General features: G+C 37.3%; 1 long non-coding RNA gene across 1 annotated transcript; it reads right to left on the bottom strand.

The window, feature by feature from the left end:
- Positions 1 to 2,617: 2,617 nt before the first annotated feature.
- Positions 2,618 to 3,543, bottom strand: LOC122044416. The gene is made up of 2 exons (XR_006129550.1): positions 3,496 to 3,543; positions 2,618 to 3,414 (listed from the first exon to the last, which is right to left on the bottom strand). It is a non-coding gene; the product is annotated as an uncharacterized LOC122044416 (long non-coding RNA).
- Between the last annotated feature and the right edge of the window lie 8,039 nt (positions 3,544 to 11,582).

The raw sequence follows: 11,582 nt of genomic DNA, 5'->3' as shown, positions 1-11,582 counted from the left end.
TAATGATTGCTTCTGGACCAAGGCTATATTTATAGTCTTGGTCCGGGCGCCTGGAAGGGTTCTGGGCGCCCCGGGGGGGGGATAAATTTTATCCCCCAACGGTCGGATCGAGTCAAAACTCGATCCTGTTGAAAAGTCGATTCCGGGCGCCCGGAAGGGTTCCGGGCGCCCCGGTCGGTTCCGGGCGCCCGGAGCCCTAAGGTCAACATAGGTTGACTTTTCGACTCCGGTTCAGCTCGTCTCGATCCAGCTCATCTCGGTCCGGGTCTGTTTGCTCCGGCTCCGTTTACTTGGGTGATCTCGGCCTTCCGGAATAGGGCTCACCCGAACCCATGATCCTGCCTTCTTCTCGAGCAGCCTTCCTTCCCGGTTTCTCGTCCCTCGAACGCCGCACACGTTCTTCTCGTCCGCCGGTGTACTCTTCCGCGGTCACTTGGTCCCCCGGACGCACCGAGCCCGTCGGCTCTCTCCCCGTGCCGCCCTTCTCATTAGCCGCGTCTTCCGCTCGACTTCCTGTGTTCCTAAGCTCCTGCACACTTAGACACAAGGGTTGAACAACGCAGGACCTAGCTTAACTTGTTTGATCACATCAAAACACCTCGGAGTTCCAACACCTTGTTGGCCAGATTTTGCTTAGAGAAGAAGTAGAGAAAGGAGACTTTGTTTCTTAGCATCCCTTGGAACTTGGTTGGTGGCCGAAGTTCTTTATCTCAAGGAGTTTGTTGATTGGCCGAAACTTGCTTGGAGAAGAAGGAAGCTTGGGTGGATTCTCGTCTCGATAGATCGTCACCCACACAACGTCCGAGATAAGAAGAGGAATACGATAGAAGATCATGAGGTCTATAAGCAACAAAAGGTATAACTAGTTATTAGTTTCCGCATCATAACTAGTTTATCTTTTTGTTTAGATCTTGAAATACCAAACACAAGAGGCTAACGTTTCTAGGTTTTAGATTTATGATTCGAATTTGTGTTTCTTTTGTTTTTTTTTGATCTTGTGATTCGATTGTTCTTAATGATTAAACCTAGGGTCATTATAAGGAGATTAAATATTGAATTTCGTTGAAAGGTTTTGTCTAGGAAGTGGTGGATGCTCCCATAACCAAGAAGGCCTAGTGTCTCGCCATGTTTAACCTGGAAGTCAATGTTTGAAATAAATATTTAATCGAATTTGTAACATGGGTGGATTTGGATCAATAATGTTAAACATCGTTTGCGATCCAAGTCTAAACTACTAAGAACAGATAAGTTGAATTTGGAATCAATTATGTTAAGTTCTGTTTGCGATTTCAAATTTAATTTCTAAATAACACAATAGGTTGTTAGGAATGGTTCAGGACTTGTACAAAATTTTTGTACAAGGGAACTGGTACGATATTCCGAGTATTCACCAACAGAGAGCATGCACATTTTGATGAGGGGGAGAGGATATAGGTGAATAAATCCACCTTTAATAATCTATCTAGTCTGCAACAAATGGCTCATGGTATAGATTCCCCAAATCCATTTTTGCTTTGCTAAAAAGCCTATAAGGACAAATAGATCCACCAGAATGATCTATCTAATCCGCAGTAAATGACTCACGATAAAGACATTGTAAATCTGTTGATAGCTTGTCACTTTCTAAAAGTGTGAGGGGGGTAGTAATGGTGATGACGGGCTAGGTTGAGGATACGAGCACCCACATCAGATGAGCCGATCCATGAGAGGAGGATAGATAGTGATGCTAGATGGCACATGTGCCATGCAAGAACTAATGTTAGGTGGCATGTGACTTGATGATGTGGCATACGATATGGAGTCATGGCACACAACATTTGGATGGAGGATATGACAATGAGACTATTAGACGCTGATGACACGTACGCTAGGTGGCATGGAGCCGCCTATGATGGATCACTGAGACTTAGAGATTGATCAAAGCTTGCTCTTCCATGGTTTGTGTGGAAGATAAGTTATCAACCGGAGTACACTTGATGAGAGATCTATTGGTATGCATGAGAATGTTGGTACACTTGTGAGTACTTGTACATTATACCTCAGATCCCTTCACAGGTCTGACACTTCGTCAGACATGACATGTATAGTGATTTTTAGTTTTTGTATGTCGGTACATTTTTTTGATGATACATATTTACCTTTCATAAAAAAAAGACACTCAAATCGTATAACCAACCCATGTGTGCTCTTACAAAATCGAAGACATTTGAATCATATACCAAGTCAAGGTGTACTCCCACTAACTCAAAGATGCTCAGGTCATACACCGAGTTCATGTGTGCTCCAATATAATCGAAGATATTCAGGTTATACATTGAGTTCATGTATGCTCCCACAAATTTAAGGTTGCTCAGGTCAGGTCATACACCAAGTTCAAGCATATTCCCATGAAATCAAAAACACTCGGGCCAATGTAGGTCATACATTGGGTCTATGAATCTTCCCCCAAAATCAAAGTCGCTTGGGTCATATACGAGTCAAAAGCCACTTGGGCCTTCAAACAAGGACTTATGTTTGGGTTGACTAAGTTCTCAACTCGGGACAAATAGCTCCCAACTCAGAACCCCAACTCTCGCCTCCTAACATATAATTTTTAATCACTAACCAAGAAGTCCCAAAAGTAAATCCTTTCAATTTCATTATCAATTTAACCAAGTACAAAAGGTGAGGCTTACAAAAAGTCAAAATAAAACAAGATTACTCTAAGTTAGTGAGGTCCTCCAGAGGGATATCATTACAGACATTCCTCAGATTCATGAAGCTTAGGGGAAGGTCGGTTGGGAGGTGTCCGACTTCTTGGATATGACGGACAACTCCGTTAAAGATACTTAATTATCTTGAGGATGTGGTCGCCGAGTAGATCATATAACTCTTCCAACTATAGGCATTCTCTCTTCCTAGCGGACTAGCGCCCCTCTCCTCCAACCAAATAGCCTTTGAGCTTCGCCTCCTTACTTTCCATCATGCCTTTCTAGGTTTCCATATTAACCTTCAAGGCCTCTATTTCAGTCCTCTGAGTCTTGAACTCGGCCTTCCCCGCCTCCAACTCAGCCCTCATCACCTTCATCTCTGCCTTCTAAGTTTCCGACTCTGCCTTTGTCGCCTCTAATGCAGCTGAGGCCTTCCTCCGCCATTTCTTCTTCTAGGAGGTCTGTGATTCCAATTTCTTCATGCTGGCTTGGAACTCACCCAACTGCCCTTTGATGGATGTCATCTCAACCTTGGCCTTATTTAACTCCTATTGCATCAGACACAACTGCTCTTCTTGGGTTGTGACCTTGGCCTTATATTGCTCCACCTATCCCTTTATCTCCTCTAATTCTTGACTGGGAGGGATATATTGAGCCTCTAGCTCATCCAACTGAATTTTCATAGCTCGATGGGATTGAAGAAAGTTAGGAACTCAGCCCACAACTGTAACATAGATTAGAATTTAATCATAACAAACTTGAATAATAACCTCGTCCATACATGGTAAAGCCTACTAGTTCGTACCTCAGTCGAGTCCAAACCTATCGACTCCACTAGAGACCAGAATAATTTGCATTCTGCAGCCTCGTTAGTGTCAGCCTAGATCCTCGCTATACGGTTGGTTAATCTTATCATAACTGCGGGTTGAGACTGTTGAGGGAATTTTGTCACCGGAGCACACTCAATGTAGAAGGCGACCCTCCACCTACCGTTTGATGCAATGGTGATGACCCAAAATGGCCAAGGGAGCTTGGTGGACAATCACTTCAAGGAGGCACACCGTGAGAGGAGGTCGAGGAGACAAAAGCACTAGGACGATGAGATGAACTTCGATCGGTAGGTTGAGGCACAAAACTCACTTCTACCTGCCACGACTCCACCTCGTATTGATGGGAACTCAGCACAGCTGGCGAAGATCACCCCGAGGGGAGTTGAAGCCATAGTAGCCAGGTGCAGTTTGGTGGAAGGACCCTGAGGTTAATGTTAGTGTAATTATCCTTGGGTTAAGGTTGACTAAGTCCGAGTCAGCTCGAGCTTGGGTTTTGATATTTGACAATATGTGAAAGAGAAGTCAAATAAGTCAAGAGAAGATCGGATACTTGACTGAGAAAATTCTAATCGGGGTTTAGGTAATGAGAAGACCTAATTGAGGTTAGGTAAGGAAAAGCTCTGACTAGAGATTAGGTAGGTGAAAAGTCTATCGAGTTACTAATCTTAACTGAGACTGTGAAGACCTAGTTGGGAACTAAACAATGAAGACCTAGTTGAAAACTAGACAATAAAAGTCCTAGCAGAGCTAGACAATGAAAACCTAGTTGGGAACTAGGCAGTTGAAATTCCTAGTCGAGTTAGGCAAAGGAAAAGTCCAAGTGGGTCAAAGGTTGACCGAATATTTTGTGATTAAAAATCCAATGGGAAGTTGACACAAGATGGAAAGTCCAACTGGGATATGGAGGCCCAGACACTTGATGAAGAAGTCTTGGAAGGTCAAGGTTAATCAGATGCTAGACAATGAGAAGTCCCAACAGGCCACAGATGACTAGATGTTGGGCAATGAAAGTCCTAGTAGGTTGAGGTCAATCGGATACCGGGCAAAATGTGATTTCAATCTCGAAAAGCCTAAAATTAAGGTTAGTAATCGATTGCCAAGGAGTAGAATCTATTGACAAACCCTAAACCTGATTTTTTGGATTTTGGTACTCAAATCGATGAACTTAATCGATTGAGTCGTGCCAATCGATCAAGGGCAGGAGATGCAATTCGAACAGAAGATGTTTGAATTGATTAGGCAAACTGCCTAGTCGATTGAGGCATGTTCTAATCGATTAGGAAAATTGTCTAATTTATTAAGGTGTTTTCATGAGACATAGTAAGCCTCATAATCTATTGGTCAATTGATTAAGCCTTATGTTAATCGATTAGGGTAATAGATTAGGCAATGTTTGTCATGAGAACAAAAAGCTTCTAAATCAATTAGACAATAGAGTAGAAGCTACTAAATTAATTGGAATGACTCACTAATCGATTAGTCAGGTGAAAAAAAGTCATTCTATAGGCTATGAACAGTCGAACTGACATGACAATTGATTGACATAAGACCAATTGATTGGGAGGCGCATTCCAGCTCAAAGTGAACCCTAGAAAAGGGGGTTTAGTGGACATTTGAAGAGGTTAGTTCTTGAGATTTTAGCGACGAGTGTTGTTGTTCTTTTTCAAGCATCAAGAGGCTATCCAAAGCAATAAAGGAGCAATCAAAAAATTCATTATTATAAAGTCATTCTTGATTTCATTTGTAATTTTATTTATGTTTCTAGGGTACACCGACGAATGAGAAGGACGTGTACGACAACCCGAGGGACGAGAATCCTGGGAGGAAGGCTGCTAAAAAAGAAGATCGGAGTTGGTTTCGAATGAGCTCAATTTCGGATGGCCAAGTATCACCCAAGTGAGTGGAGAAAAAAATGATTAACAAGGGAAGTTAACCATTTTCAGATGAACAGTATCGAAGGCGCCTTCAAAGGTTTGAAAGGTGTCTTCCATGAATAGTACCAAAAGTGTCTTTAAAGGCTTGAAAGGTGTCTTCCATGAACAATGTTGAGGCGCCTTCAATGGCTTGGAAGGTACCTTCAGTGAATAGTACCAACCTCAAATGATCGTTTGTTGTCGTTGAGTTATGAATAAAATTTTATCCACTTGAAGGTGCCTTGAACCCTTTTGAAGACGCCTTCCACCCACGGATAGGATCTCCCAGGGCTATAAAAAGCCCCCTGAAAGTAAGAAATATTAAACAACTCCTATATTCATTTCCTAGCATATTTTTGAGCATTCAACGAGTGTAAGAAGCTTCTCCACCTTCAACAATGGAGACTTTTTAGTTCTTTCATTTGCCTTGGATTAACAACCACTAAGGTTATAACTGTAGGATCGAAAAACGCTAGAGGCGGGGTGAATAGTGTTGGTGCGGTTAGCACTAACGGTCTAACTTAGGTTTTGATGAATGACAAAGTAAGTTAAGTTAGGTTCATTATAATCTAACAATCCGACTGAGTGTGCAGGAGATATCTGGCTAGGTCAACAGGCCGACCGGATAACTGGCACAAAGTCCAGCTAGATCGACGGGCTGACCGAATAGCTGGCATGAAGTCCAGACTGGTTGGTGGGCTGACCTAATGTCTGATAAAAGGTAAGTAAAGGTAAGTCACTTAGGGAGAGTGACGGTGAGGGCCCGCCCCAGTTGATGGACAATAGGCGTCGGTCCAGTTTAGGTCCATTTGAGATCCCTAAACTGAGACCTTGACTAATTTCTGGTCTTGAGAGGATAGGAACTAATTACTCTATTTATTATATTTGTGCTAACACTTGTCTTGTAGGGTATTTGGACTAACACATTTGCCGTAGGGCAAGAAAGCAAGCAAAGAAGAAAAGCTACCTTCAGGTGAATAGTACCCGAAGGCGCCTTCCATGGCTTTGGAAGGCACCTCGGTACTGTTCATAAAAGGCACCTTCCATGGCTATAGAAGATGCCCTCAGTAGGATATTTTTTGGAATCGATCACAAATAAGTGCCAGTTTTCTTGGGATAGATTTTGCCTTATTGAATGCGCCTTCCATACTTATGGGAGGCGCCCTCCAAGCCCTTTATAAGGTAGTCTCGAGTAGGCACTCGAACAACAACTACATACGAGCTACTGCGCGCACATTTGAGCCTACGACTACTCCTGGTTCTTACTATGACTCTATTGCGAAGCTGTTGAGTCCAACAACTACTCCGAGGAGTTTCGATCATGCCCGATAGATAGAGATCAATACAAAGCACTATCATTTCTATCATTGAAGTGTTGGTAAATTTCTTTTTGCACTTGGCCTAACTTTTCTTGTACTCGATTCTCTCTTCTGGGGGAACCAGAAGAGTTTTTTAGTGGATTACCCATCGATAGGTCCGCGGGACCTGGGTCTTGGAGTAGGAGTCGCCGAAGGCTTCGAGCCAAGTAAAAACCTCTTGCGTTCTTCTCGTATTTTCTTATCTTCAAACTTCTTTTTTTCCGCTGCGTACTTGTGTTTTTAAAACTGAAAAGAAGTGTTTTTAAAACCACGTGATTCACCCTTTCTCAAGTGCTTCACAATCCAACAAGTGGTATCAGAGCGGCTACCGCTCTGAATTGGTGCAACCACCAATCAGACAAAGGGGGTCCTTTTCAAAAGCAAAATTATATATCGTTTTCGTTTAAAAATTATTCTTATGCCTTTCATTTTTTCTCTCCATTTTTTTTTGAAAAATTCACTTCAATTTCCTTCACTATTAGTTTAAATTGATAAAATAACCATTCTAGTAAATTTTGTCATAATACTTTTTGTTATTATTTATTATTATTATTTTTAAAAAATATTGGTGAAATACCTTTAATTCTTTATCTTCCACACTACTTATCCCAAGACAAAGTCTAGGAAATCGCTTCATGTCTATAATTTTTGCAAGTGTATCAATGTCATCAAGAAGAACGGAGCATCCATGAACCACCACCATATGAGATATACAAGAGGCACGAATTCAATTTGTGGAGGATGCAGATGGAAAATTTCATCTTTATGAACGACTTTAATGGCAGCATGGCACTAAGATGATCAATCTAGAACTTGGAAGCAAACCAAAAGGTAATAAAGTTAATTTCATATCTATTACCTAACAAAGTTACATACAGGATAGAAAAGGTCAAGGATGCCCATGAGTTTTGGACCTACCTGACCAAGCTTCACGAGGAACTATTGGAGTTAGAGAATCAAGTCAAAATCAAATCCAGACTCGAGTCAGATCCAACAGAGAAGCCTATTGAATTAAGGGATGCGCTTAAAGTCAGTATAATTTACCAAAATACCCCTGTCAATAGTAGTTTAAATTATCTGCATGATAATCTAGTTAATTATAAAATTATTCCTAGTATATTGCATGACAATATAGATTTTGATCAAGTCAATCAAGACTTTGATCAAATTGGCATCAACTGTGACTCGGTCAAATAGAACATTGACCAAATCAATTCAGATACATTACTTAATTCAGAAAACTTAAAATTAAATAAAAATTTAGAAACAATTAATTCAAACATTAAAATAATTTTGAATTTAAAAAATAACGAAATAGATTTAGATAAAATAAATAAATATCTTAATAAAGTATTTAATAATCTAGACAATATCAATATAGAAAATTCTATCCAAAACCAAGATAATTTAATTGATAAAAAAAATTAAATTTTAAAGATAGGACTAATCTAATAAATTAAACTAATAATATAAACATAAAAGACAAAGAAAATATAAGGAAAAATTCAAACACTTTAATAAAATCAAAATCAAAATTAACAAATTCAAAATTAAATATTAAAGATAACATCTTAAACAAAGATAATCCAGAAAATTTAAAATCAACAATTAATACAAAGTTAAAAGATAAACTTTTTAAAAAATATAATTCAAACAATTTGAATTTAAAAATTAATAAAAACTTAAACACTACGAATAATCTTAACTTAATAAAATTAAGATTGAAAGAAAATTTAAATATTAAATACACTCTTTTAAAGAAGGACAATTTGACCAATTTAATTAATTCAAAATTTAAAACTTAAATTTAATTACAAATTTTCTCAAATAAAATTATTATACAAAAATCTTAAAAGGAAAATAAATAATTTAGGGGGAGGCTCTAAATTAGTTGGCACCTCCAAAATAACAACTTACTCGGCATGATAATTAGGATTAGATTAAAAAGAGACAAAGTTTAACCTGACCTACAGTACTGGTGAAGTTTTGGATGATAGTAGGTTAGGGAAGCTCAGTCTATGCGTGTCTAGGAAGATATTGCTTCGACCTGGTGCATTTGGCTGAGTGGAACTAACTGAAGACATCTCTTACCAATCCTAACTAGTTAGACCAAGGTTTAGTACTAAGTTCAGTGGATAGGATTATTTGAAAAACCTCAAAGGCATGGTTACTCTAATGATGTCCAAATGATTCACCATAGCCTAGAAATTTATTCAAAGAATGCCTGTTTATTGAGCTCAAAGCTAAATCTGAATTTAACACAAAGTTAAATCAAATCCTGAAATTAAACTTAACTCATCTCACAAAAATTATAGGATTTCCTGATTAAAAACATAGATCGGGTAAGATGACTAAGGACTTAAATTAAAATTAAAATAAATTAAATTAAATTAAATTAAATTAAAATAAAATAAAATAAAATAAAATAAATTAAAATAAAATAATTTTAATAAAAATCATTTTAAAAACTCTATTAAATTTTTTTTAAAATCCTTTTTTCTTTTATTGAATCCTTTTACAAATTATTTTAAAAGATTCTTTTAAAATAATTTTTAAACTTAGACACTTAACTTAAAACTTAAATCTGAATTAAATTAATTAAAATTCAATTAAATTAAACTTTAAACTTAAATAATTAATAAGTAAATAATTAAAAATTAATTAGTCAGTCTAACTTTATTGAAGAACTTAGGTTGACTTGACCGACTTGATCAGTATCTTAATTTAACCTAATTAAAATATTAATTTTACACTAAGTCATTTCTAAATCAAACTTGACTTTATATTAAAATATTAATTAAAATTTTAACTATTTAATTAAATCATAATTAAAGATTGACTTAAATTGAACCTTACTTAACTTTGTTTAATAACTTTAATAAATTTAACTTTGAATTAATACTAACTTTAAACTTAGTTAATTCTACTTAAGTTAAATAAAAAAAATAAAGTAAATGAAAAGTTAAATTATAACTAGTACTTTCATTAATCAATTAACTCAATCAATTAATGTAAAATTTAAATTATTTTAATCAAATAAGTATTAAATTATTGAATTAAGTAAAAGTTAATCAATAAACTATTGATAATAATTAACTGTTATTGAATTAGTAACAAATTATTTTATTTAACCTTAAACTAAAATTTAATTTAATACACCTAAATCTAAATTTAATTATTTTTAGAATAATTGATTAATGATTAATCAAACTTAAATGAATAATTATACCAAGTATATAGAGATAATTATGTAAATAATAAACTTTATAAACATAAGTGTTACTAACCCTAAATCCCCTAAAACACTTAGATAGAAAAATGTGTTAAGGCTTTGAAATTTAACATACCCAAACCTTAGTGTTAACTTAAGGGGAGAGATAAATTAAGGGGGAGTAATAAATTAAGGGGAGTAATAAATTAAGGGGGAGTATCAAATTCAGGGGGAATAATAAATTCATGGGGAGGATCAAATTATTTTTAAATATTTACTTAAAAAATTATTTCCTTAAGCCTTTTTTTAAAAATTGCTTAGATTTTTTTTAATTATTCCTTATCAAATTTCTCTTTAAAATCTCTTTTGAAAATCCTTTTTAAACTTCTTTGTTGAAAATCTTTATTTTTGAACAACTTATTAACTTATTTTTGTAAGTTTAACTTCCCCCAGTAACCCTAAAATTTTTCTGTTGTTAAAATTTTCCTTCCTTTAACCAATTCTCCCAAACTTGTCTATGCTTATTATTTTTGATGAATGCAAAAGGGGGAGGGTTAGGTAGATTAAGTTAGCAAAATCAAACTCAGACTAAATCAAAATCATCTCATTGGTCTAGTTATTTTTGCATATTTTTTTACTAACTTAACCCAGGTTGTCATTGCATCAAAAGGGGGAGATTGTTGGTGCGGTTAGCACTAACGGTCTAACTCAGGTTTTGATGAATGACAAAGTAAGTTAAATTAGGTTCATTGTAATCTAACAATCTGACAGAGTGTGCAGGAGAAATCCAACTAGGTCAATGGGCCGACCGAATAGCTAGTACGAAGTCCAGCTAGGTTGACGGGCCGACTGGATAGCTGGCACGAAGTCCAACTAGATCGACAGGCCGACCGGATAGCTGGCACAAAGTCCAAACTGGTCGATGGGATGACCGGATGTCTTGCAAACGGTAAGTCGCTAGAGGAGAGTGATTGTGAGGATGCATCCCAATTGAGGGACAGTAGGCGTCGGTTCAGTTTAGGCCCATTTGGGATCCCTAAACTAAGATCTTGACTAGTTCATGGTCTTGGGAGGACATGAACTAATTACTTTATTTATTATATTTATGCTAACACTTGTCTTGCAGGGTAATTGGACTAACACATTTGCTGCAGGGCAAGAAAGCAAGCAAAGAAGCAAAGATATCTTCGAGTGAATAGTATCGAAGGCGCCTTCCATGGTTATGGAAGGCGCCTCGGTATTGTTCATAGAAGGTGCCTCGGTACTGTTTATAGAAGGTGTCTTCCATGGCTATGGAAGGTACCTCGGTACTATTCATAGAAGGTGCCTTCCATGGCTATGGAAGGTGCCTCGGTACTGTTCATAGAAGACGCCTTCCATGGCTATGAAAGGCGCCCTCAGCAAGATAATTTTTGGAATCGATCGTAGATAAATGCTTATTTGCTTGGGATAGAGTTTGTCTTATTGAAGGCGCCTTCCATGCTTATGGCAGGTGCCCTCCAAGGCCTTTATAAGGCAGTCTCGAGTAGACACTTCAACAACAACTACATACGAGCTACTACGTGCATATTTGAGCCTCC

This window comes from Zingiber officinale, chromosome 2A (assembly GCF_018446385.1).
Source record: "Zingiber officinale cultivar Zhangliang chromosome 2A, Zo_v1.1, whole genome shotgun sequence".
Classification (NCBI taxonomy): domain Eukaryota; kingdom Viridiplantae; phylum Streptophyta; class Magnoliopsida; order Zingiberales; family Zingiberaceae; genus Zingiber; species Zingiber officinale.
Note: the sequence above shows the minus strand (reverse complement) of the source record. Positions and strands in the feature narration are given on the sequence as shown.